Source organism: Armigeres subalbatus, chromosome 2 (assembly GCF_024139115.2).
Source record: "Armigeres subalbatus isolate Guangzhou_Male chromosome 2, GZ_Asu_2, whole genome shotgun sequence".
NCBI lineage: Eukaryota > Metazoa > Arthropoda > Insecta > Diptera > Culicidae > Armigeres > Armigeres subalbatus.
In genome coordinates, this window is record NC_085140.1 from 85,605,911 (window position 1) to 85,632,419 (window position 26,509).

At 37.6% G+C, this 26,509-nt stretch overlaps 1 protein-coding gene across 4 annotated transcripts in view; it reads right to left on the reverse strand.

Annotated features, from left to right (window-relative positions):
* Positions 1–26,509, reverse strand: part of LOC134209689 (uncharacterized) — a 348,850-nt gene that overhangs the window by 141,256 nt on the left and 181,085 nt on the right. The gene's annotated exons all lie outside the window — the stretch shown is intronic.

Genomic DNA, 26,509 nt, shown 5'->3' on the forward strand with positions numbered 1-26,509 from the left:
TTATGACAAAATAAGCGTGCAGAAGGCGACGATTTTTAATAAATCATTCTTGGCTAGATGAACCGAATTTTTTTTTGCCCATTAGATGCTCAGCTATGCTAATCTCAAGGAACGTATCGGTACGTGCATGACTTTTTCTACATGTTCTGGAGATTATCTTATGCTATGAGCCAATACCTCTGAAAGCACCATGACTTCTATAACAAATCTGTAAGTGAATGAGAATCATCTTCCGTGTACTGATGATTCTTAAAAGTCATTCTATGCAAGCAGATGAACTAAGTATAGGATATGTAAAAAAAAAACATTTGTAATAATGACTTCTAACCATAACGTACAGATCGACAGCCTAAGCATATGATCTCGAAAATAAAGATATCAAGATCAGAGTACAATTTGTCTCTGGCTCACACAAGTTAGCATTCTGCATTTGGTCCCTACATGATAGATGAAAACCCGCGGTGTGAGATTAAGATCTGAATGAAATAAAAATTTGAAGAGCAGAGCAGTCACACGCGCGTGCTCACCTCACCAGAACTTTACTGCCGTGAATCGCAAATCAGTCCCATCTGTATATGAATGCCGTATACAGATGGGACTGACTTGCGATGCACGGTAGTTTAGAAGCATGAAACGAACTCACAAGAATGGTTTTATCACTCGACGGTGATCTTACTCCACAATGGGATGCAGCAGAGGCCTTCTCCACCTCTGATGCCACCACTCCCCTCCACGCGTGAGAACATTGGGCAACGCGTTACATTCATTAACTTGTGACGAACATTGCCGGTAGTGGGAGCTAAAGCGTAAGCCAATCGAAGACAAAACCAGAACAACGGGCCTACCCACGAGATACCAACCTGCAACGATCAACACTTGAGTTGAATCGCACCGCAGAATCACATTCGCGGTTTCATTCACAATCACAATTGAGGTTTGTTGCTGTTTCACCTTCCGAATGACAAAATGTTGGCATAACTCCGCTAAAAGCCGCCTGTGTGGGGCGTGCAATCTGTTTTGGTATACCGAACAAAAGCGATCGAAGCTCGCCGCATTGTTTATGGTGTGATTTTGCAAAACATGAAAAGTTGGCTCGGTTTGAAATATGTTCATAAATATAGTCATCGTAAAACTTCGACAGGAGTAGTTTCATCAATATGCCGGCTAAGGCTATCACTTTGTAGTAACTGATAATAAGAGCCTTTGCTTGATTTTGGCTCGCTGAATCCGAAACTGTCCTCAGATATGCTCTAACACGTCCAAATTTTGAGATATAGCTAGATTAATACCGCTAATTTGAAGAAATTGGCATTTTTCGAAAGACTTTCATGTAGTATATAAACATTATTTTAGGTCAATCAATACCCGAAATGGTATAAGCACATCTGATCTAATGAATTTTCATCAGATTTGCACGATACAATTGTTTTCTATTCGGTTTTCCTTGAAGTTGAGTTCAGTGAATTTAATTTAAAAATATTCCATGCAAGTCGATTTCAAAAACTTGCATGCAAACGCCATCACCACCAGTTTGAAGCCACCAAAAATTCACCAACATGCGGCTAGAGGAAATGGGATATGAAATGTTGAATGAAGTATAGAGATAGGGGAATGACGGCTTTGGCAGGTTTTGTTCTATTATTGGCAGGGGTTTTTTTATGACTGATTATGAAACCCCCCTGACAATAATAGAACAAAACCTGCCAGAGCCGTCTTTTCCCCTACTAGTCAGTTTGTAAATATATGTTTCATTCGACTTTTAATAAAATATCCATTTTTTTCATTTTGTGCTCAACATTTCTCCTCCTCCTAAAATGTTATTCTGTTCGATTTCTGGTTGTTTTTTTTCGATCGATCAACTTCCAATAACCATGTGTAATCTGTCATCATGTTGCAATTGTGTTGTGCTAGAATATAGTGCGCACATGATGATTCAGAAAGTTCCTTTCTTTTTATCAACAAGGAAACAGATCGGATTGCAATTTGAAAAAAATCAAATCCTCTACTAGATCCCCTACCAGAGCATTCAAGCCACATTGACTAATAAAATATATTCCAGCACTCGGAAAATAAGTTGAAACTCAAACATTTTGTAACTTCATTGTATTTTTTCTCATTCATGTCGTTGTTTTGTTAAATTAGAGAAATATCAGAGTGCAGAATTGGCGGATCATCCAACCATATGCTCGGGTAACTGTAACATGTTGAACAGCACACAAGTGGAGCGGAGCCCAAGTTTTTTTTCCTAGCGCATAACTTTGCGACTTAGCACATAACAAAGCTTGATAATACTAGTGAATTTTTTTCCGTTTCACTGTTTTTAAGCTGGCCATAGATAAAATAAATTGCATTGGGATTATTGCAACTTCCCCGCAGCATTTTCAACGCGAATCACCACGCACGATTAGGTTGTTGACGTTTTCCGGTTTCTGTTGCGTAGCCGTCAATGTCGCTTCAGCTTGTATGCAATCATACACAAGAACGATCGAGTGCAACTTATCGATTCGTTGATTGATTTTGCTAATTGATAGTTTTCCGCCCAAATTTCTATCATAGGAATATTGGAATGATCATAAATAGCAGGAATAATCAAAATATAGGTATAGAGCCGCGTACAGTTTCCGTATTTGCTTTATTCGAATGAACATAATAAAGGAGCTTCAATTGACAGTAAATACACCATATCACTTGAGCAATTATTGAAAATTTATCGCGCCAGAGAAAATACAATATCATATTTACATTCAATAGAACTTACTTCAATGAAAACATATTATTTTTTTGCGTATGTTTAAGTCTAAATTTGAATGGAAATTCCGCGGAATTTCGCTAAATTTCGTTAAAAGCTAGATTTTCGTAGTGAAATTTTTTGTAATTTTACGAAACGAAACGAAATCAAGAAATCAGATTTTGCCATGCCCAAATTCCGCGAAATTCCGCGGAATTTCGTTTCGAGCCACCTGAAACGAAATTTTTCGAAATACCGCATATGCTTATCCCTACCATAACAAAACTGGGCTCTAGAAAAGTATGGAAGGATAGTTCATGTATATTTGAATGGAATGCTCAAATAGCTCCTAGTGTCCAACAGATTTACCCTAAAAGATCTATGGAGGAGATAATGATCTACAATTCACTATAATCAACTTGTGATAGTATCAAAGACCGCCGTACCACTAATGAGTGCTGATGATGTCGTTTCTTTAATAATACAATGAACTCTCCCTAACTCGATGTTCTGTAGCTCGATATTTCCCTTACTCGATGAAATCAAAGTCCCTTGAATCTAGCGTTCCCTACGTAAATCGATCTTTCGATATTAAATCGATATTCTCTAAGTCGAGGTACTACTAATTTTCCAATGCATTTTCACCTCCCGCTTACTCGATGTTATCAGTATCAGTTACATGTACTTTACATAAAGTTAAAAGTTAGAAGTTAAAAGTGATGAGCGAGAAGTGAGAAATAAGAAATTAGAAGTGAGAAGTGAGGAGCAAGAAATGGAGAGTTAGAAGTGAGAAGTGAAAAATTAGAAGTGGGAAGTACGAAGTAAGAAGTGAGAAATGTGTATTGGGAAATCAGAAGTGAAAAATTGGAATTGCACAGTGAATAATGAGAAGTGAAATGTGAGATATAAGAAGTTAAAAGTGAGAAGTGAGAAATGAAAAGTGAGAAATGAATATAGAGAAGTGAGAAATTCGAAGAGTGAAGTGAAAAGTGAGAAGTACGAAGTAAGAAGTGAGAAGTGCGAAGTGAGTAATGGGAAGTGAGAAATGGGGAATGAGAAGTGAGAAATTCGAAGTGCGAAGTAGTAGTGAGAAGTAAAAAGTTAGAAGTAAGAAATGAGCAGTCAGAAGTGAGATATAAAAAAAAATAAGTGAGAAGTGCGAAATAGTAGTGAGAAGTAAAAAGTTAGAAGTGAGAAATGAGAATTCAGTAGTGAGATATGAAAAGTTATAAGTAAGAAGGGATAAGTGAGAAGTGAGTAGTGGAAAGTCAGAAATGAGATGTTAGAAGTAAAAAATAAGTGAAAAGTGAGAATTGGAAAATTAGAAGTCAGAAGTGGAAATTGATAAGTGAGAAATGAGAAGTCAGATGTGAGATATAAGAAGTGAGAAGTGAAAAATGATAAGTGAGGAATAAATAAAGAAAAGTGAGAAGTGAAATGTGAGAAGTGAGGAATTTGAAGTGTGAAGTTAAAAGAGAGAAGTGAGAAATCAGAATTGAGTGGTGGGAAGTAAGAAATGAGAAATGAGAAGTGAAAAGAGAGAAGTGAGAAGTAGGCAGTGAGAAATTCGAAGTGCAAAGAAGTGAAAAGTTAGACGTTAGAAGTGAAAAGTGATATGTGAGAAATAGTAGTGAGAAGTAAAAAGTTAGAAGTGAGAAATGAGAAGTCAGAAGTGAGATATAAGAAGTTATAAGTGAGAACTGAGAAGGGAGAAGTAAAAAGTGAAAAATGGGAAATGAAAAGCGCGAAGTGAGAAGTGAAATGTGTGAAGAGAGAAATGACCCGAGCAGCACAGGTCAGACAAAAATTGTTGCATCAACTTGATTGTGACTGAATTCTGTCACATATGAGTTGCAGTAACCCATGTGGAACATGTGTGCTGCTAGGGGAATAGTGAGAGGTTAGAAGTGTTAAGTGAGAAGAGAGTAGTGAAAAAAGGAAGATGAGAAGGGAGATGTGCGAAGAGAAAAGTAAGAAGTAAGTATTGAGAAAAGAGAAATGAGGAGTGAGAAGTTAGTAGAAAGAAGTGAGAAGTGAAGACTGAGGAACGAGAAGGAAGCAACTAGATTTTTTTCTTCCCTTCTATATTTTTTCTTCTTCCTTCTTATATCTTCATTCTTCTTTCTAATATCTCTCCACTAACTTCACACAGCTCAACATCATGCTTCTCACTTCTCAATTAACATTCCTCATTCCTTGCCTCTGTTTATGTCACTATACTCACATCCTCACTTCACAACTATCACTTCTCACTTTTCACCACTGACTTCTCACTTTACACTACTCACATGTTACGCACACATCTCACCACTCAATACTCACTTCCGTTTTTCTCACTTCTCAGTTCTCACTGAAACAAATTTTAACTACTCGGCCAAATATATATAAATATGTTCCCTATCTCGATACCTTCCTAACTCGATGGTCTATTCAATATCGAGTGAAAGAGAGAGTTCACTGTATTTTATTCACATAGAGCTATAATTCAAACAATTGAAACATTTGTTTGAGGAAGTGCATATATCCATTTTACATATTTCCAAGAAAACAACAAAAAACAGTTTTTGAGCAAATTGGCACCGAATCTTTCGTTTTCGTAGATATATGTCAATAGTTTTAGGCAAAACTCAACACTATCGGGTACTTCCAGTTTGAAAACTGTAATCAGCGATCCATAATTGCCCTTCAAAGTGCGTGTACATTAGAGTGGGAGTTATGGTATTTTTTTCAAATCATTGGTTTTTCGAAACCATTCTGGGTCTCAAACAAGTGTGCCAAATTTTTGCCCGATTGGTTGCTCCTTGCTTTCCGCATCGCGTTCTTCGTAAACCAAGTGGCATATTGCGTTAATGGATGCTGAAAAACTTTGCTGAAAAACGTTCGTTGCTGCAACGTCCACGAAAAAAAGCTATTACGCTTCGAAGATTGATTGTTCAAACCATATGCAAAAAATCTTTATTCTGGCAGCACTGCCGAACTACGTTGACCAAGAATTCAACTGAGTGTTATTTCAAAATTATTGCTCTTATAGGTCGTTGGAGCTAATAGAAGTTATTTGAAATCATTTCACAAAGTAAAAATTCTGACAAGAAGGAAGATGGGTTTTGTCATCTGACTATCAAACGTGCTGGCTGAAACATTGAATTCTTGCAAATGGTTTGAACAATCAATGTTCGAAGCGTAATCTAGTTTCTAAAATAAACGAAAAAAATCATACATTTCCGAACAAAATATTTTTTTTCGTATTTTTTGCCAGAATACGTAGGTATTTCCATGTCCAAGGATTCAAAATATATAAAATTCTCATTTTGGCCAAAAAAGCTTATTATGCTGTGGTTGAGCACATTTATCGATTCAAATATTCATATATTGAAGATATTACCGAAATTATGCCACCAACCGACTTTCTTACTTTTGGTTACTACGCTCAGTATTCAAAAACAACAATAATTGAACCATTAACCATTAATCTATTATTTAATCCATCAAAAATTTTGTGCGAAATGGACTTTATGTTCGGCCAATTTTCCTAACCTCGGCTCTGGTGTTGGATGCTTTTCGGCCCATGAAATCTTGGTGCATTATTCTTTGTAAATCGTTTGTATAAGCCGTAAGGAAGGCAATTATAATGTGCTGCTTCAGGTGAAAATCGTCAGCTGAATTTTGGCAACGAGTGTTCTAATATTGTTCTAAAAAGTTTTGGTTAATTGTGTCACTATACTAATGAAAATAGTGAATTTAAGTCCATTCCAAAAACTACTTTATTGGGCAAAAGAAAAATCTCTTGCACTGCCTGCCTACTTAAGTGGTTGCTAACAAACCGAGTCAAAGCAATCTTTCACGCAAATTTATTGCGTTTATCAATAGGGCACTGCACGGACTGCTTTGTCTCTTTTTCGCTGCGAAGAAATTAGAAAACAACAAGGCCAGTAAACGTCAAAATTTATGAGGAACGAAAGAGAAAGAGATGTTTCTGTGCAGTGCCCTATTGAAGAAGTGCATGAATCTTGCGTATTATAAATAAAACCGGCTTGATACACTTTCCCAAAGAAGCATTGATAAATATCTCTCTACAAAACGATGTATTATTGTTTAATTATTGATTAAATTGCATGATGAGCCAACGTTGCATCCAGGCCTAACATAACATCCCGTTACCCTATGCAATTCTCAAACAAGCGGTTCAATTGCCATCACCTACTAATGTGGACCATTATCGTTATTAAAAAACGCGTTGAACAATTTTGCCGTATTCAGGCATAATGATGAATGCGTCAAAAGGCTACGTTTTTTCATATTCTGTATAATAAATGATCAAAATAGCGTTTACGTTAAGATTGTGGGTGTTTGGACGCTTTAATGCGGCCGTGCGAAAACAAAATAGGAATTAATTCTACTGTTTACCCACTATTATTGCATCTCACATTTATGAACACGCCATTTGTGCATATTTCACATATCCTAACGATGCGCGATGTTTTTATGTCAACGAGTGAGGACCATCTTCGCGGACAAGTGGACCGCTTGGTACCGCACCGCCCGCCAGCGATTCATTTGCTCACATTTATGGGTTGATTAGTTGTAGAAGCATCATTTTTAATATTCAATTTAGATGTAAATTGCTGGTGAGGTACATGTTTGTACAGCCGCACCGCCACCACTAACGGTGGGTTGTAAATTTGCTTTTGGGTAAGACGAGTCGTAATAATTGTGTTTACCTACATTCCTACTTCAAGGGTCAGACATCGCGCTGCAGCGGATCCAAATCCGATACCCGCATCATAAATCAGTGAGAGCATTAATTTACTCTAGTCGGTTGTCTCGGTGTTGATCTTAGATTCACTTCCATACTAGGGGTACGCGATCGTAATGTTTATTTATTCTGAGAATTTTTGGCAAAGTATAGTAAACTCGTTATTATAAAACTTGATGTCCGTTCGAGCTAGGTGTGGTTCCTGGCAGACCAGATTTAGTGTTTTGGCAACCTATTTTCATTTTATGTCATGTATTCACCATTTCAATTTAAGAAAAGGGATATGAAAACGAAACAAAATCTTGAACTCGCTAAGAATGGTAATTTATTTCAATTCATTTCGACATCTCTTTAGCGCTTTTCTGAATACATCTTATAATGAACGAAAAAGGCATCATTACCGGTATGTGTATTAACATGGGTTTTACAAATAAGGTTTATCGCCAAGTTTATCCTTTGAGAACCAATTGTTTGCAATTCAAGTCGCACATCGCATACCCATAATCCATACATCCACTACCGAAAACGATTTCCGTACATGCGAACATACCACATCATATCGTATGATGGATGGGCATAAGAAAATCCCGAGAAACAACAAACCACCCATTCGGCACACCGACGATGACGGCGGCGACGACCACACCACTTCACGAGGTGACTTCAAGACTCCCCGACGACGAACCGCGCCAGATGATCATGCTCCATGACCTTGGCACAGTTGTGCAATCAGTCAGTGACTGCTCTGGCTGGTTGGGGTGCTGCTGCTGCTGCCGTGTCTGGCGTCCAAGCACCGTGTGTTTCACTATTTTTGTCGGTGAGCAAGACCAAACCCAAACACGCTGTTTTTAGCTTGTTGGTCTACCACCAATACATGGTGGTTGGGCTCTCTGGTCGGTTGCCGTATGGGTTTTTTTTGCCACATCTGGGCACGCTGGCTTAGCTCCATAAACAACGCTCATGAATCACGATCGATCCCTGGCCGATCGGCGATCGTGCAAGACACCGCGGCGGTGCGGTGCAGCACGCAACCTAGGCTGACTCTGTGGTGGTGGTGAGTTTTGCTTTCTTTTCTTTCTAGCCGGGCGCTGCTGCTGGTCGATGTTCAAAATTCATTCATTCAAATAAAGAGCAATATTGGGTATCATTAACGAAGCTGAGAGCAATCGGTCGCTATTTGTGATCATCATGATCATCGACATGATTGGCCGCTAAATAGACACGCGCGGTAGACGATTAGCGATTATTGCAGTAACCGTGGCGATCAAAAATATTGATGAACTGTGAGAAAATTTTGACATATTGTCTATAGAGCGATGTTTTAATTGAGTACACATTTTATCTAAAGCAGTCACGATAATGTTTGTTTTGAGTGAAAACTTGTGTTGGCTGTCCAATATTTTAATCTTACTTCGGATATTGGAGAAAGCTTAATATTGGTTCCCATGATGGGCGCAACTATTAGACGGTGTAACAGAAACATGCAATATGTCGTCAAGATATTATTTTAGTTATTGATAATTTTGTTTGGCTTGTGTGTCTGCGTGTGTATTTTTCTTTATCCAATTTTAATTACCCGTGATTTTGACGAACTTTTTGTTTATTGATTGTCAGAGCATGCTCTTCATGAAGAAGTATGACATGGACATGTAAAGTGACATTGCGATGACAGAAGTGTGATAAAAGTTTACCCATCGCGTCGGATAGTTCGCCATAACAGATCAGCACGGTAAATGAGTCCGTCTTGATTATAGTTTGGACCGCAACGCCACTAGGGGTGTTCGCAAGATTTGCAATGCAGATCATTTGGCAATAGGACACACAATTTCGTACCGATATGTTTAACGCCCTGAGTCATTCAATGACCTCGGAATAGGTCTCGAAACTCCTCGAGTCTCAAGTAAAAAAGACCAAAATTGAACAGTACAACGGAAATTCAAGTTCTTCAAAATTTCATGTGCAGTCTAGCAATTCTCGCTTAACTTTTCAAAAGGACCTAAGTAACATTTTTTTCATGATTTAATTTGAGTACTGCAATCAAAATCTTTCATGTTGTTCTGTTGATTGCGCTATTCAAATTAATTCATGAAAAAAATGTTACTTAGGTCCTTTTGAAAAGTTAAGCGAGAATTCTCCTATTTTTTTGCCCTGGCCGTTAAACAGATTCTGGAATCTCTGAAAGGATAATTTCGATCATTTAGTAAATTCGATTCGACTATTTAATAGATCGTCAATAGATCATTTCAAATTTTTAGGATGTGTTATGTGGTAGACATTGGCGCAGTTAAGCTGGAGCACTATGGGCCACGTGACCCACCAAATTAAATATTTTCCCTGTAATTTATGTAGGTGTATCAGAATCGTTAAAAAAAGCTGATTTTCCGCCATAACCCCTGGAGACACTTCTTAAAAAATTCTTGGAGAAATTTTCGGAGGAAATCTTAAAGGAGTTTCTTTAAAAATTTCTTTAGAAACTCATTCGTAACTCCTTTGAGGCTTCCTTCTAAAATTCGGAAATTTTTTTTGAATATTTATCCCGAAAACCTTCCACAAACTCTTTCGGGAGGAGGTCAGAAATTCAATCAAGGAACACTTTAAAAAAATTCGTCAAGTATTGGAGGTGTGCGCCGTATCGCCACCACTGAGAGTTTTTGCCATCGCGCCGCCGCCACCGACGCTTTTGTAACAGCACGCTGTTTAAAATATGTCACATTGCTGATTTTTAATTTTCCACGCTGGTTCATATTTCTCGCTTAACTTTTCAAAAGGACCTAAGTAACATTTTTTTCATGAATTAATTTGAGTACTGCAATCAAAAGCTTTCATGTTTTTCTGTTGATTGCGCTATTCAAATTAAATCATGAAAAAAATGTTACTTAGGTCCTTTTGAAAAGTTAAGCGAGATTTGTAGAAGTTCGAAGAATTTATTGTCAATGGAGAATTCAAAAAGTTTTAAGTGGAATTTCCGTAGATTTTTCCAATTGATAACTTTCTTCAAATAACTAAAAAAATCAGTGGAATTTCCGAAAAATTTTCCGAAGAAATCCAAAGAATTTTACTCGAGATTCAAAAAAAAATAGCTGTATTTTTTGCGAAAAATCAGAAAAATTTCCCGTACATAAAATTTTCCGTGGCTTAAAATAAAAACAATAAAATTTCTCGTTGATTTCCGAATTTTCAACAATTTCCCACGGAAATTCTTGTTGAAAAAAATTCTGAAAATATCTCAAGGAATTCCTAAATGAATTTCCGAAGAAAGCCCTGAAGAGATTTCTGAGGCAATTCCCAAAACAATTTTTGTTACTTTAGTATTTTGAAAGAAACTTCGGAAGAAATTTCCGAAGAAATTTTCGAAGGAATTTCTTTAAGATATTTTAATAAGGTTTTTCTAAAGGAATTTCTGGTGAAAGTTCCAAACTTATTTCTCATTTTTGCCTTTCGCGTATACTAAGTATACGGCTTGGAGGAGAATCTTTTTTTTTGGAGTTAGTAGCGAAAAACATCTTTCTCCCACCTCATTTTTCTCTGGATCTAGAGTGAACCTGAGAGATGAGCGAAAATCGTGCCTACTTGATGATTTTTTTTTCGTTTCATCACTTTTACGCCTAACTCACTTTACGCGAACCTTTTTGGTAAGCAATTACAAAAAAAATATGGCGAGTGGTCACTATAGCCATACCCCCACATCGACTGCATGTTAGGATTAGCTTGTTTGTTCCATAATGGCTACACTTTTTGCTATTGGTGATGGCACGAAAAGGAAGAAAGGAGTGAGAAAACGAACAAATCAACTTTTCGCGGCACTGGTAGTGAGCGAGAAATGGTTAGGTATCTCTCATCAGACCTTTTTTCTTCCCCATGAGATAAGTTAGTTTAAGCCCGAGCAGCACAAGTCAATCAGAAATGGTTGCCGCAACTTGATTGTGACCAAATCTGATCACATATGAGTTGCAGTAACCTACGTGGAACATGTGTGCTGCTAGGGAGGTCACTCCTGACGGAATCCAAGTTTCAAAGTGCTCGCGTTTTCGGAGGCACACCATTCGATATGGAGGCGGTGTACAATTGTCATTTTTGTTGATTTAGCTTTGCTGCGTTGCAGCATGCACGAAAAAAATAAAAATGACAGTTGTACGTTGCTTCCGTATCGAGTGGTGTGCCCCCGAAAACGCGAGCACTTTGAAACTTGGATTCCGTCAGGAGTGACCTTAAGTTTCAATGTTCGAATCCTGAAGGGACGAATGTTTATGTAGGGCAAAATTATTGCCACTACAACTTCACTCTTATGGGCTGGTAAGGGCGGTTCCATATGAATATGAAAATATAATAACGATATTATATAGAAAAAAAAAAACAAAGTACAAATAGAATTAGAAAAAAAACATTGAAAAATAAACTTTTTTTCTTATTTACACAATTAAGCATTTATTTGGCATTTCGGATGCTGAATAAATGCTACTCAGTAAAGATTCGACTTTATCGATAAAGTAGGATAAAGCACATAACAAGCCGTATAGGGTAACCGTACCCTTAGTGGAGGTAGCACCAATAGTGGAGGTAGTGAGGTTTTAATGAGATTTTCCATAATTATACACTTAACGATGGTTTCAGTCGTGCTTTAAATATCCTATCAAATACAACTTATCCTACACAGATAGAAAAATCCACTGAAAATTACGCTGAAAATCATGCACATAAATGGAACGTCATTATTAGCGTACTTCCACACGAGAAGTAGCCTAAATGTATACAATATTTGACGTGAATCGTCGATATTGCATACAAGTTGTAAGCAATATTGTTAGGAAGAGGGCCATTTCGGCCTAGAATAGCGTAAATTTCCGCATGTCAAGTTTTACGCGCTGTTTATTTTTCATTATTTTTCCTGTGTAAGTTTTCGCCCGAAAAACTATTGAAAACAATGATTTTCCTTAATAATATTGACTATTTTGCACCTATAGTGGTGCAACTGTACCAATAGTGGCGAGTCTCATAAGAAATCAATGGATAGCACCACTAAGGGAACCAAAATTAATTTTTACCGCCACTAAAGGAACAGTGTACCCATTAGTGGTGCAAGCGATATTTGGAAGTTGTTGATGTTAAATGACACCAATTTCATTTTTGTAAGCAAATTTATTAGTTTATCTATAATTTAAAATATTAAAACTTTAAATTTCCCATAATTATCAATTTAAAAAAAATATATTCTTTTGTTGATCTACTAATACCTCCACTATTGGTACCGTTACCCTATTGGGCTAAAACCTGCATTAAAATAGCATTTAAGACGATTATTGGGCTTATAGGCACTTAATGGGTTGCCGTAAAGGGGCATATAATGCCACTTATATGTTTTATTTAATGCTTACTGGATACCTGGGTAAATTAAGAGCAGAACCCCTTTTTAACGTCCATTTTGCATGAGGATATTTGGCGTAATTACAAACAGCGTTAAAACTGAGAGCCATTGGGCATAACGGCCATTTAGTTTTCACAAATTCAGTAATTAGATTTGAGGTGGCACTGAAATACATCCAGAATGGTGAGCAAACACCGGTTGGTAAAAAGAAAAAAACAGACGTTATACTGTCGTAGCAAGCATGCATTATATATTCGGGTATAAAATAACGACGGAATAAGCGATAGTGAATGTGATTCTTTCTTGAAAAGTTTTTCAGATATGTTTAGGGTCACTTGACTGCCGTAATCTGGCAATGTGACGTATACGCCATTATCCAATGTAAAATTGCGCATATGTCACTTTTTCATATTACGGCAGTTGACCGCATGTCGTTTGGCCGAATGTCATTTGGCCGAAAGGATCATTTGGACGAATGTATGAAATTTGTGTTCTGATTGAGTGAGGGAAATCAGAAATGGGAAGTGCTAAGTGAATAGCGCGTTGTTCGAAGGAAAAAGTAAGAAGTGATCCAGAGGGATAAGGATCGAAGGAGGAAGGAAGAATGAAGAAGGAAGGAAGAAGAAAAAGACGGAAGAAGGGAGAATATTGAGGAAAGAAAAAGAACAAAAGGAAAGAAGTAAACGAAAAGAAGCAAAAGGGAAGAAAAGAGGAAGGAGAAAGAAAAAGAAAGAAGGAAAAAGTAGTAAGGGAGGAAGATGTAAGAAGGAAGGAAGAAAAGAAAAGGTAGAAAGTGGTTGGAAAGACCTTCTCCTAGAAGAAGAAAGATTGAAGAAGGAAGAAAGAAGAAGGAAAAAAAGGAATACAAAATAAGGGAAAACGAAAAAATAGGAAACGGGTAGGAGGAAAAAGGAATAGTGAAAAAGGAAGAACAAAGTAAAAAGATGAAGGAAGATGGCTGAAGAAAAATGGGGGAAGGACGAAGTAAGATGGAATAAGAAAGAAGAGCAAAAAGAAAACGGAAGTAATGAAGATCAGTTTCTCACTTATCAATTCTCATTTCTAGCTTCTTGCTTCTTTTTCCTGATTACTCACACCACATTTTGTGTTTCTCTTTTTTTCATTTTTTTATTTTTTTAAATTCGCATTCCCGACTTCTCATTATACACTGCTCACTTTTTACTGATCACTCTCTACTACTCTTTACTTACTTCTCACTTCTTCTTTCACACATCTCACTTCACACTTCTGCTTCTCATGTCTGACATCTCACTTCTTATTTCTTACATTAAGCGAGAAGTGAGATATGTCTCAGTCCTTACTTCTCACGTAACATTGCTAATTTATTGGTTTTCACTATCGCAATAAAAGATTTTTTTTTTCAATTATTCGGTCGAACGGCATTCGGCCAAAAAAATCGGAACAGTCTCTTTCATCTATGTATGAAAAAAGGATCAAATAACTCTTTCTTTTCCACCGTTTGAAATTATACCAAATGTCCGTTATACACAATGACCTATACTTTTATCGCAGTTCAAAATTTTTACCAATGTTAAAATGTCTAAACAAAACCCACATTAATTTACCTAAGGACTGTTTTTAAAAGAAAGTATATGCCGGTCCAATGATTTAGGATTGAAGCTTAATGATCTGGTGCTTTGGCCGAAAAGGTCATTTTACCGCAAGGGTCGTTTGGCGGAAGCCTTGACATTTTCTGCCAAATGGTCATTTCTTTCAAACGACCATTTCAGCCAAACGGCATATTTGTCTTGATGATTCGGCAAAACGATATGTAAGAGTAAACGGCTTTTCGGCCAAAATATCAGTTCGGCCGTATGTTACTTTGGCCAAATGCAACTTTTGGCCAAACCGTTTTCGATGAATAATTATTTTGTCCAAACGTCCATTTCACCCAAATGCAATACGGCTATATGACTTTCGGCTTAACATGTTATTAGGCCAAACAGCTTTCTTGAGAATGATTTTCGGCCGAACGAGCCTTCTCTTTTCGAATTTTCGAAGATTTTTTTTATGGATAGTAAAAAGAATTTCCCGTAGAAATCCGAGTAAATTCTTTAAAATTCCGAATAATTTTCCGTAAGTATGCCGAACAAATTTCAGTGAAAATTCAAAAATTGAAGAATTTTAGTGGAAATTCCGGAATATTCCTCGTGGAAATTGCGGAGAATTTTCCATTAAATATAAAATAAAAGCAAATTCGAGCAAATTCCAATAACTTTTATTTGGAAATTCCGAACAAACCTTCGTTGAAATCCAAAGATTTTTTTTTAATAAAATTTATATTTTGAACAATTTGCAGTGGAAACTCCCAAGAATTTTGGAAATTCCGGAGTATTTTTCGTAAGTCTTCAAGGCAGTTTTTTGTGATTCTTCCGTGGATATTCCGAAGCATTTGCAGTGTAAACATCGAAGAATCTTCAACAAAAACTCACCAGGAATTGTCCATGAATGTTCCAAACATTTTTCTGTAGAAATTTATAACAATTTCCGCGAAAATTTCAAACAACTTTTCTTGTGAATTCCACAGAGCTTTTCTTGAAAAATTCCAACGAATTCTTGAAACTTCAAAGTAGTTCTCGTGGAAAATCCGAAAATAATTACCAAATGAGTTTTTGGAAAAAAAAACTTGGAAAATTTTCTGGGGAAGTTCATCAGTTTCTTCCAGCGGAATTCAAAAGATTTTATCGTTAGGTTCTGAATACAATAGAACGGAAAGGCGACGATAACGGCAGGATTTGACATAAAACAAATCTACCCAGCCCGTTGTTGGGGGCATAGAGTGTGATGTTCTCGATAATAAACAATGTGGGCTCGCTTGACTATGGATATACAACAGTAAAGCACATGTGATGATTGGGCAAATCAAGCATTCGAAAAATCAATTTGCAAATAAGCTAACTAAAGAGATTGGTACTCGGATTCTGATGGCTTTTCCGCAAACGGGACCTTTAATGTAGGGGTTATTACGCCTATCAGAGAGTAGGAGGTTGAGGGTTCAAGTTCCTCCAAAACACGTGGATTTTTTTTTTCGCAAATTTCATATCAATTTGTCCATTTTGAAACATATGCTGTGAATATGCACAGCCAAGATATTTAACAAAAAGTAAAACTTCTGTCAAATCCTGTCGTTACCGTCGCCGTTGCGTTCCATTGCGTTCAAGGCTTTAATGTCTTGAAAATATCCACAAAAAAATGCAGATTTTTTTTTAACCAACGATATCAAAAATTTGCCACGCCGATTCACGCCGCCGCCGGCTAAAATGGCTTTCGTCGCCGACGATTTTTGGACCGGCGCACTCCTCTACCTACAAGTAGTAGAAAGGACATCAGAGGGACAAATTCACAGAAAACGAAAAAACGGTCACGGAACTTGTATGACGTTCTTTTCCAAAAGCGGAACTAGTGCATTTTGATGAGCGACGAGACGTATACCTGTGCTCAGCAAAATACCAGCGGAGGCCGTTTTTCATACCCAAACTTTGATAAACTATAACTTTTTCCCCGACGACCGATTTAGCTGAAATTTCGCCAGTGAACTACAAATATGTTGAACCATTCGATTGATACTTGAACAAAGTATGATGCTTTGTATGCGGATCCTCTTTTTGATTTGGCCGGATCTGGTAAATGCTAACTTAGATTCTACTTCGTTGGAGATGCTCAAGAAGAAAAAAGTCGACCTTGTCGAAAAATGCCAAATTCCCATAAACTGCCTCATATCGAAAGATACTGGACAATAATTAAGTAGTATCTTAAGAAAGATGGACGAGAAGCATGCTCTGTTGACTGCTTAAACAGAAATTGGTCCGTACAACGAAAAGTTACGAAGAAAGTTGTGCTAAATCTAATGCAAGGTACCAAGATGAAAACTCGAATGTTCTTCAAAAACGAGAACTAAATATACAAACTCACGTTGATTTTCCTTATACATAGCAAACTTTTGAATTAGTACGGAAGTAAATATCTTCCTTTAAGAAGCAGGTAACCACCTTCCTTCATAAACAGTCCTTAGTAGTGATACTGCCTTTCTCGTACCCAGCCAAAGCACTAACCCTTTTGCCTAAGGTATTTCCTATATTATTTTTTGGATTTTACCTCTTATGCACACGAAATTCATACCAACTGCTATTTTGGAGGTCGTCGCTTCTACTAGGAATATAAAACTTCTTCAAGCCTTCTTTGAAAAATTCTTTTATTGAAGTGGAGTGATAGCCTTTTGGTGCAAGTTTAGTGTACGAGAAAAGCAATAACGTGGGTAAATGAAGGAGGGGAGATTAAAAATTATCAATTTTGGCGTTACTTTATTTGCGAATGATCCTTACCTAATTGGTACGGTCTTTCCAGTGATATTAAAAATAAAAAAATAAATAAATAAATGAGTGAAACTTAGTACATACTGTGACTTCACATTTTATTCCCCTATCAGATTTCGCATCAGAACTAAACAAAAGAGTGAAACAGTAATTTAATATTCAATTAAAGATATACAAGTTTGCTAGTTCCAGAGAGAAACTAGGAAATGGTGTGTAGGGCAGACGCATGAATCACGAGAAGAAGTGAAGAAGTGAACAAAGAAAAACATATTGTGAATCGTATAAATTACGACAGTCTTCAGTGGGCTGCTCACTTAGTGCAAATGTCGGAAGAAAGAATAGCGAAAACAAATTTCAACAGAGAATCGAATAGAGGCCGGCGACTTCGCCGAAGGCCACGAATACGCTAACTGCACGCGGTGGAATCGGACCTAGGGACCCTTAACGTTCAGGGAAACTGGAGGAACTTCGCCCAAGACCGACAATTATGAAGCTCTACAATACGCCAGGCATAGGTGTACCGACGCTACAGCCAACCAGGAATCTAGGAAATTATAAACCCTTTTCAAATGGAATGCTCTTTCAATTAAAGTACCAACACTTAGTTGCTAAATTAGACAAAATCTCATAACAAATTTAGTTTTATCCCGAGCAGGAGCGACTACCTCGATACCATACTTTGTTATGAATCAGCCTTGTATAGGAGGTAAAATACTAAAACAAAATACCAAAAATTAATATGCAGAATACTTTAGGCATAACATACTTAGGTATTTTAATACCAAACGAATAATAATTTGTGATGCGTTTGGTATTGTAATAACTGAGTATGTTATGCCTGAAGTATTATGCATATTATAATTTTTGATTTAAGGGTTGATTTCGATATGACTTTACCTGTTCGGATATCGTCTACATCAGATGTCCTCGAGTTTGTTTCAACGCCAAGGTTCTGTTCATTATCCCAGAGAAACTGGGCGATGCTTTGCGAACCGATTCCCGTACATTGAAGCATCGACTACATACGACTACTGGCCAGAACATTCACCTCGATGTTCTTTGTCAAGTTATTGCAGAAAATCGAATCCGGTCCCGATACTGTGAAACAAACTGGTTTATGTCGTCAGCCAAATAGTTGGCAATTCAAGATCCTGCTTGCGTCCATACTAAATGTAACACGTTGTTAATCACATTCTGGATACCTTAAGTATTTCCTGACAATTTTACCAGGGCACTTGATTTGATTGTGCATCAGCTCCCATCCCACTCACATAGTTTGCATAGTTCAGCGATCCCCTGAAATATTACTTCAAATGTTAAATTCCACCCTTAATGCGGATCACTCACATGAACCCCCCGCAGTAGGAATGTGCCTACAGGGACTGGGTCAACAAGATGGATTGGGAGTTTGATTAATCAATGAAGCAAAATCTCGGCTTCCCGCGCCAATACCAGCGCACATTCTTCCACCGACCACCACCGATTCGGAGGGCATTCGAGTTCAACAATAACGGCGGCGGCGGCAGTGTTTCGATGCGGGTGATGGTTATTAGTCACTTAAATTCCGCAAATGCATGCCCCGACCCGACCGGTTTTGGTTCTAACCCAGCGAAGCGGCGGATACCCGCATATATGGCGCTTTGTCATTAAACCAGCGAATCCGCGTGCGCACGTGAGCCGGAATGAGTTCCTTAAGTTTAGTACCTTTGCGAACGGTGCGACGTGATCAATCTTGAACTCGGCCGACTGCTGCGTGGGGCATTCTAAGAATATCGGTTCCCTTACACTGCTGTTCGAGGGGTTTTTGAGTATCGCAATTTTTGTTGTTGTTGTTTTTGTGGCGTGGAATGTGTTCGATTGAGCACTGCATCACACCTCAAGTCCCGACTGTCTGTGGTGGTAGCTGGGATGTAATTTGGATCCGGGTTTGTTGTGCACCAGCTAACAAAAGCCGGATGCTGTGTGCTTCAGCTCGAGAGCTGCTGGCGGTGGGATTGATCTTTAATCTAGAACTGCACGGGATGGTTAGTTCGATACGATCGCAGGAATTTCGTGTCGGTTGAATTGAACATACATACAACATTGTTGGCTACTTTGTGGTTCTGGCTTGGGATTATGTGAATTAGTGTGGAACGTGACAGGACATTAAACACTTTGTTGTAGGGCGCGATTGTCCCAGTTAGAAAATTGAAGGTTTCTTTGGAATTCCTAATTCTAGAGTTGTTAATTAGATGGATGTGAGTGCTTCGATTATGCGTCCGATTTGGGAATCTCGGGCTGATTCAATAGCCGCTAAATTGCGATGGCCGACGGAGGTTCTTCGTAGCTCAGCTGGTTAAAAGCACCAGTCTAGCGTTCTAAGGGTCGTGGGTTCGAGTCCTATCGAAGAAAAGTGGTTATCTCCAATACATTTATCAAATCAAAATCTTCCACATAATGTACATATTTACATGTGAGTTTTCAGAACATAGTAAATTAGATGGATTGTTGGTTAGCGGGCTTGGTAGTCACATGGCTACTGCTTCTACTTCATACGCAGGAGGTCGTGGGTTCAATCCCAGGTCCGTTCCATTCTCCTACTTTGTATCTTTCTCTATATTTCTCATGTTCTAGCAATCGCTAGAGCTGGAAATGGACTTCCATACCGTTTCTATTACCTATACCGTCAACTTGAGTATTTTAGGAGTAATCTGCTAGAATTGGAAATGAACTATAAAGCTCGTTTGCTACATCCAATAATTTCATCAGTTGCTTTCTCCTATCTATCACATTGGCAGCTCGTTAACCAAGACGGACCTCAACCTTTCGAGCCTAACCCAAAAAATGTCAACAAATTCCGCATGAACTCGTGGCAAGTGCAGAGGTATATTCGGCTTATAGTGGGCTAGTGATTGCATCATCATTTCTTCCCCCTTCCTTACATTGACTTGCATTCTGACGTGGCAGGCGCTAGTATGATCTAACAAATGAGATCACCAGTACTTGTACATTGAAGATGTGTGCTAGCCCAAGCAAACATCTGTTGGTTCTCTGTGCAAGAACAGCTGATCTGATCATAATGGAGTAGCAACTACGAGCAGTCAATCAAGCTCAAGCTCAAGCTCATAGTAAATTAGATGGATTGTTGGATCATAAATAAGTTTGGGTAGCCACCAATGTTTAGTAATTAGCCTCCAAACTTGCATACAAGTTGGTTCAGGAAATCTTTTCAAAAAATAGAACGGTATTTTAAAAGTATATTCAATGTTTTATGATGACATATAGCACTAAAATACTTGTCATTAGATTAGAAACAATTCAATATTTTCTTTGCAATATTTAGTTTCTTTTTATTGGGTCCCAAAACTTTAGCTTTCAACAATTTGTAGTTTGCTTCTAAGGAACCATATGATAGCAAAATATTGTTTGCCACCATTCTGTGGAGTTCATGTTAGGGGTCGTTCATTAATTACGTAAGCACATTTGGGGGAGGGGGATGGTCTGTCATTTTCTATCTCTTCATATAAACAAAAAATACTTTGTGTGGGAAAAATCTTTCGAAAGGGGGGGTTACGGAAAACCAAAAAAAATGCTTACGTAATTAGAGAACGACTCCTTAATGTGTTAACATGCCGAATACCGAGATCATATTTGAAAGAAACTTAAAGCTTAAATCGCTCTATCTTAGCAACCCGTTGACCGATTTTTTATAATTCTTTTATTGCCCACCTCATGTAGTTTCTGAAATACTGATGTTTTGTGTTTCTAGGGGTGCTCAGTTTTCCCCTGGAATGCCGTGAGTCAGAACACTGCCAATCGAATAATTGTAAAATCAATCAATTTTAGCATAATTCACTACCATTCAATAAGGAAATGCCACATGAACTTTTTGAACATCCCTAGATTCCTTTGGAAGGGTCTACCATGTTGGAAAACAAAACAAAACACTCGGTCAAAATGACTATATTTCAGATATTTCTCAAACGATTTTGAACCGGATTTTTCCTAAATGTGTTCAAAAATTATTCCTGAGGAGATAGATAACGTAATACAAACAATATTCCTACAGAAATACCCGTGAGTTGAGATCAATGGATCTACCAGGTCAACTACGTTCTGTAACACAGTGACGTCATCACATCAAGCTCACGCGCTTATGGGCGTAACTTGCAATTCAATCATGTCTCTACCAAGTGTTCTAAGTTCTCCAAACTGTTCCGGAGTTCAGATCAAGTGGTCTACCAGGTCATCTACGCTGTGTACCACAATGACGTCAACCCATCAAGCCCACACATGTCCATAGAACGTATGGGTGTGATTTGCAATTCAATCATGCCTCTACCAGTTGTTTTAAGTTCTCCAAACTGTTGCGGAGCTCAGATCAATTGGTCTACCAGGTCAACTACGTTCTGCATCATAATGACGTCTACTTACAGAATTGAGTATAGAACTGTGCGCCGGTCATATCATCGGCGGCGGCGGCGTCACGGCGGCGCGCCGTTGACTTTTATCGGCGGCGGCGGCGTGAACCGGCGTGGATGAAAAAATCAATGGCTGAAAAAATCAATTTTACCGTGGATTTTTGGATAACGGGGTTTGATTCACACGGTAGGAATCGCCCGTATAAAAACGGACTTCAGTGGATTAAAATTGCAATATTCTGCGTTTGCCGATCATCAAACAGCACATTCAAAATAGTCAATTGCCGGCGATACTAATCAATACCAAAAAAAAATTATGGTATTGATTAGTTCAAAATGTTATTTGAATTACCACTATTTTGTTACTCTTCGATTTTGATTAATCAAATTTTAACAATAAATCCTGCTTTACTTTTTCGTGACCCCTAAGTAAAGAATTAGATTTCGGTGTCATAGAGCAAATTGGTAATAACTTTTTTCAAAAGTTATTTAAAATTTAGAATTTAGATGCACTTTAGTCGTTTTGATCTCAAAATAACTAAGTTTCCGAAAAAATCTAATATTTTCCTGAAATTTGCCTAAATATGCCAACAAAGCGCTTGGTGGAGTTTCTGAAAGAATTTCTGGAGGAAACTATGATTTTTTTTAATTCCTACAGACATTTTTCAGTAAATTTCATTAGGAATTCCTTCGTAAAATCCTATGACAATGTCTGCAGATTTTTTCTATTTTAGAAAGAATAATCCATTCAGGTTCTCTTTGGGAAATTCCTTTAGTAAAACATAAAATATATTCATTCGGAAATTTATTAAAGAATGAACTATTTTCTGATGGAATTCCTAAGAGAGTTTTCTAAAGGACTTTCCGAGAAAATTCCTGAAGTAGTGCTGGAAAGTGTAGTAGGAACCTTTTAAGAAAATGTTGAGCAAATCCCCACGGACATTTCGAAGGAATTCCTAACAGTATTTCCAAAATGCATCAGCGGCTGCTTCCGCATCTTCCTCGATTGGACACCCCAGAGCCAACGTCATGTTCCAGGTTCTCTGCAAGTTCTTTTGCTGGTCTCTCTTCCTGCATACGCACTACATGTCCAACCCACTGTAATCTGCCTTATTTTATCAACCTGCCTATGTCTGCATTTTTGTATACTTGGTTTAACTCGTGGTTCATTCATTCGTCTGCTCCATTTACCATTTTCCACCACGCTGCCAAGTATTGAGCACAGTATTTTCAACTCAAACACTTTGAGAATTTGATAATCTGCATCTTTTAACGTCCATGATTCATGGACTGCACGAATCAACGATGTGTACAGAGCTAGTTTTGTCAGTGTCTGTAGGTAGCTTCATGAAGTTACAAAAGAATTTTCTGGAGGAATTTTTAAAGGATTTCCCTGAGAAATTCTATATTAAATTGCTTAAAGTAGGTTGTCCATAAACCACGTAGACTCTTGAGGGGAAGGGGGTTAAAAAAATGGGCTTATTCTACGAGTCGAGTGACGTTAGGTGAGTCGATTTTAGCAATTCTCACGTGAGGTGACCATGTTATTCAAATGGAGCTATACGACTCTTCTCACGTCATTCGAGCAATCTCACGTTACTCCACTCGTAGAATAAGCCCAAAAGTCTACGTCAGTCTACGAAGGGGGGCGGGGGTATACAAAAAGTCTACGTAGACTTTTTTTATTTTTTTTTTCGGAAAACATTTCATACAGCAGCTTTGTGCGAAGTTTGATTTTTTTTTCGATTTTTCCGGTTTTTTTTTTTGCAAGATTTACCGAAATAATCTCTCGAATCTCGTATGGATTTCACTGAAGTAATAGTCTGATCTACGGCTTAAAAATATCATGATTTCAACAGCAAATTCTTCTGTGTTTAGCAGGAAAATTCTCCTTTCTATAAATAATTTCGAAAAAATTTCAAAATTTCCACTTGGATTACATTGTAGATTCTACTAAAATATCATTTGATTGTCGGCAGGAACTTCTTTAGAAACTACAAGTGATTCTTTAGAATTTACACTGGGAATTATGTCGCACTTCGACAAAAATTATTAAGAATTTACAAAGGAAGCATTTTGGAATTTTCAAGAAAAATATCGGAATTATCACGGAGAGTTCTTTGGCGTATTAATTGGAAACTTTGAAGGTTATCAATCGGGAAATTCTACGGAATTTCTACGACAAACTTTTTGGAATGTAGACTTGACGTTCTCGGAATTTCATCTCGAAATTTTTCGAAATTCTGAAAATTCTTGGGTTTTCTACAAATTTGAACCGGCATGAAGAATTATAATTCAGATGCGTGACAGATTTTAAGCAGTGGCGCGCCTATGCAAGTGCCGGTGGCGGTGGCGGTGGCGCACACCTCTAGGAGGAATCAAATCCAACAGAAATTAAATTAATTGGCTTCGAGATTTGGTTTGGTTTGGCTATGGACAGAGGATTAAATTAAATTTGAATTTTTAATTGATATTGAGTTGGATTTTGTTAGGTTTAAAAATTTGAAGTTTACTGTAGTGTTTACAATGAATTTGAAAATGGATTTGTATATCTGAATTGCTGAAAACCTGGTTGATTTCCAATTTTTTTCCCAATCACATATGACATTTTGTTAAATTTGAAAAAGTCTACGTAGACTTCAAGGGGGTGGGGGAGGGGTTTTGGAAAAGTCTACTATCAGGTATCAGGTATCAGGTATCAGAACGTCGGCTCAGGAGGCACGTTCCCCTCAATTTGGGAGATTTGTGCCATCGCCTTCACTGGCCTTTCTCATCATTTACCTGACGGAAAAGGAAGTGAAAAGGGGAAAGGAAGAGGAAGTGAAGTTGGAAAGGAGAATGGAACCATTTATAGGAAAGCCAATTATGTAGACTCACACGCATTCATCTAGGGACTGAAGAGTGGTGTCAAAAAAACACAGAGGACGTAACAATGGACGAACGTCAAAGACGAAACACAGAGTGCACTGTGAAAAACGCATAATGCGAATCCATATAGGTGACAATCACAAAGTACATTGTAAAAAACGCATAATGCGAATCCATATAGGTGATAATTTGTTGAAAACTAAGTAAAACACATATTCATAACCCCACTCTTATTTAACCCCACGATGAGGTTGAATAAGAGTAGCCGATTATCTCGGAGAAGTAAAAAGTCAACTACGCCATAGCTCCGGTTGGCGCAGCGAGGGCTAAATACTGTGAAGGGGGCCCTTGTTCTTCACAGGCTCCGTTTGCGGTTAGGTTCTTATTAGACCCCCCTAACCATTCATTCGTAGGCACGGTAAGCATAAAGCCGCATCACACCGAGAATTAGGGGTCACCTGTATGATGGACTTTTACCACTGGAACAGGCAATCCGTAATGTTATTCTTAGCCAGATAACCAGCTGTCGACACCACACGGCTATCTAGGCCGTTCGTAGAGAGAAGTTGACATTGACTTTACGTCAACTCTCAATGTGGCCGAACAGCCGACGAAATTGGATTTGTATATCTGAATTGCTGAAAACCTGGTTGATTTCCAATTTTTTTCCCAATCACATATGACATTTTGTTAAATTTGAAAAAAGTCTACGTAGACTTCAAGGGGGTGGGGGAGGGGTTTTGGAAAAATCTACTAGGGGGAAAAGGGTGGTGGGTTTGAAAATGTGAAAATTCGGACTACGTGGTTTGTGGGAAGTATTTTAGAAATACTTTCAAAATCTCTTAAAGTAGTTCAAACGGGAATTATTTTCGAAAATTCATTCAGGCTCTCTTTTAAAAATGCCTTCGGAAATACATTAAGAAATTCCTACACAAAACCCTCCAGGAATTTCTTCATAACCTTCTCCAAAAATTCTCCAAAACCCCACCAATAATTCCTTTGGATATTGCATCAGGGATTTCTTTATAAGTTTCTTCCAGGAAAATTAATTAGATAATGAAATAGTTTTCGGTTGCTAATTGAATTTTTCAAAAAATAAAACAAATAAATTAAGCAACTAACACTGAAAAAATTTGAAGATATTACTGAAAGAATTTCGTAAAGAACCCATGAAAGCATTTTCGATGGAATTCCTGCAGGAAGTTCTGGAAGAATTCTCGGAGAATATTTGTAAGGAATTGCTGGAAGAAGTTCTGAAGAAATTCCTTAGGAAAATTAGGAAGAAATCCCTTATGCAATCTCTGAAAGAGTTTATTTGAGAAATTCATAGAATAATTGCCAAAGAAATTCATGAGGAGGTATTCCTTTAAAAAATTGAAGAGTTGCTAAACAGTTTTTGAAGAAACTCTTGAGAAATTTATTAAGAAATATCTGGAGAAATCGCTAAAGAAACTTCCGAAGGAATTCCTTAACGATTCACCTAAGAACAACAGTTTCGTAGAAATTACTGAAACAATTTTTTGTATGCATTCCATAAGGAATTTTCTGAAGAAATTCGTGAAGGATTTTCTGAAGAAATCCGTAATGGAATTTCTGAAAGAATTTTCGGAGAAATTTTATAAGACATTTCCAGAAGAATACATAAAGTAATTTTCTAAGGTTTTTTATTGAAACTTTTCGGAGGAATATCGGGAGGAATGTACTAGGAAAGATACCAAGTGGTTTCAAGCCTTCACAAAAGCTTATGTGCCACAACAAACATAATTTGCGAGTCAACTACAGGCAGTGTTGTCTTACACTCTGTGCAAGAAATTCTGCTCTTTGATTTTACTCCATCTAAACGATGGACATTTAGAAAATTAAAATAGCCTTCTATTAGTTGCACTTCGTTTGGATGGAGTAAAATCGAAGAGCAGATTTTTTTGCACAGAGTATAAGACAACACTGCCTATAGATTTAGGTGCCCGACTGAATGAGGCTTTGGCATAGACGAATTCCAAAGACCATTTAAACATTTTTTGAATTATTTTACTTAGGATCGATTTCTTCACCTCCGCTTAGGCC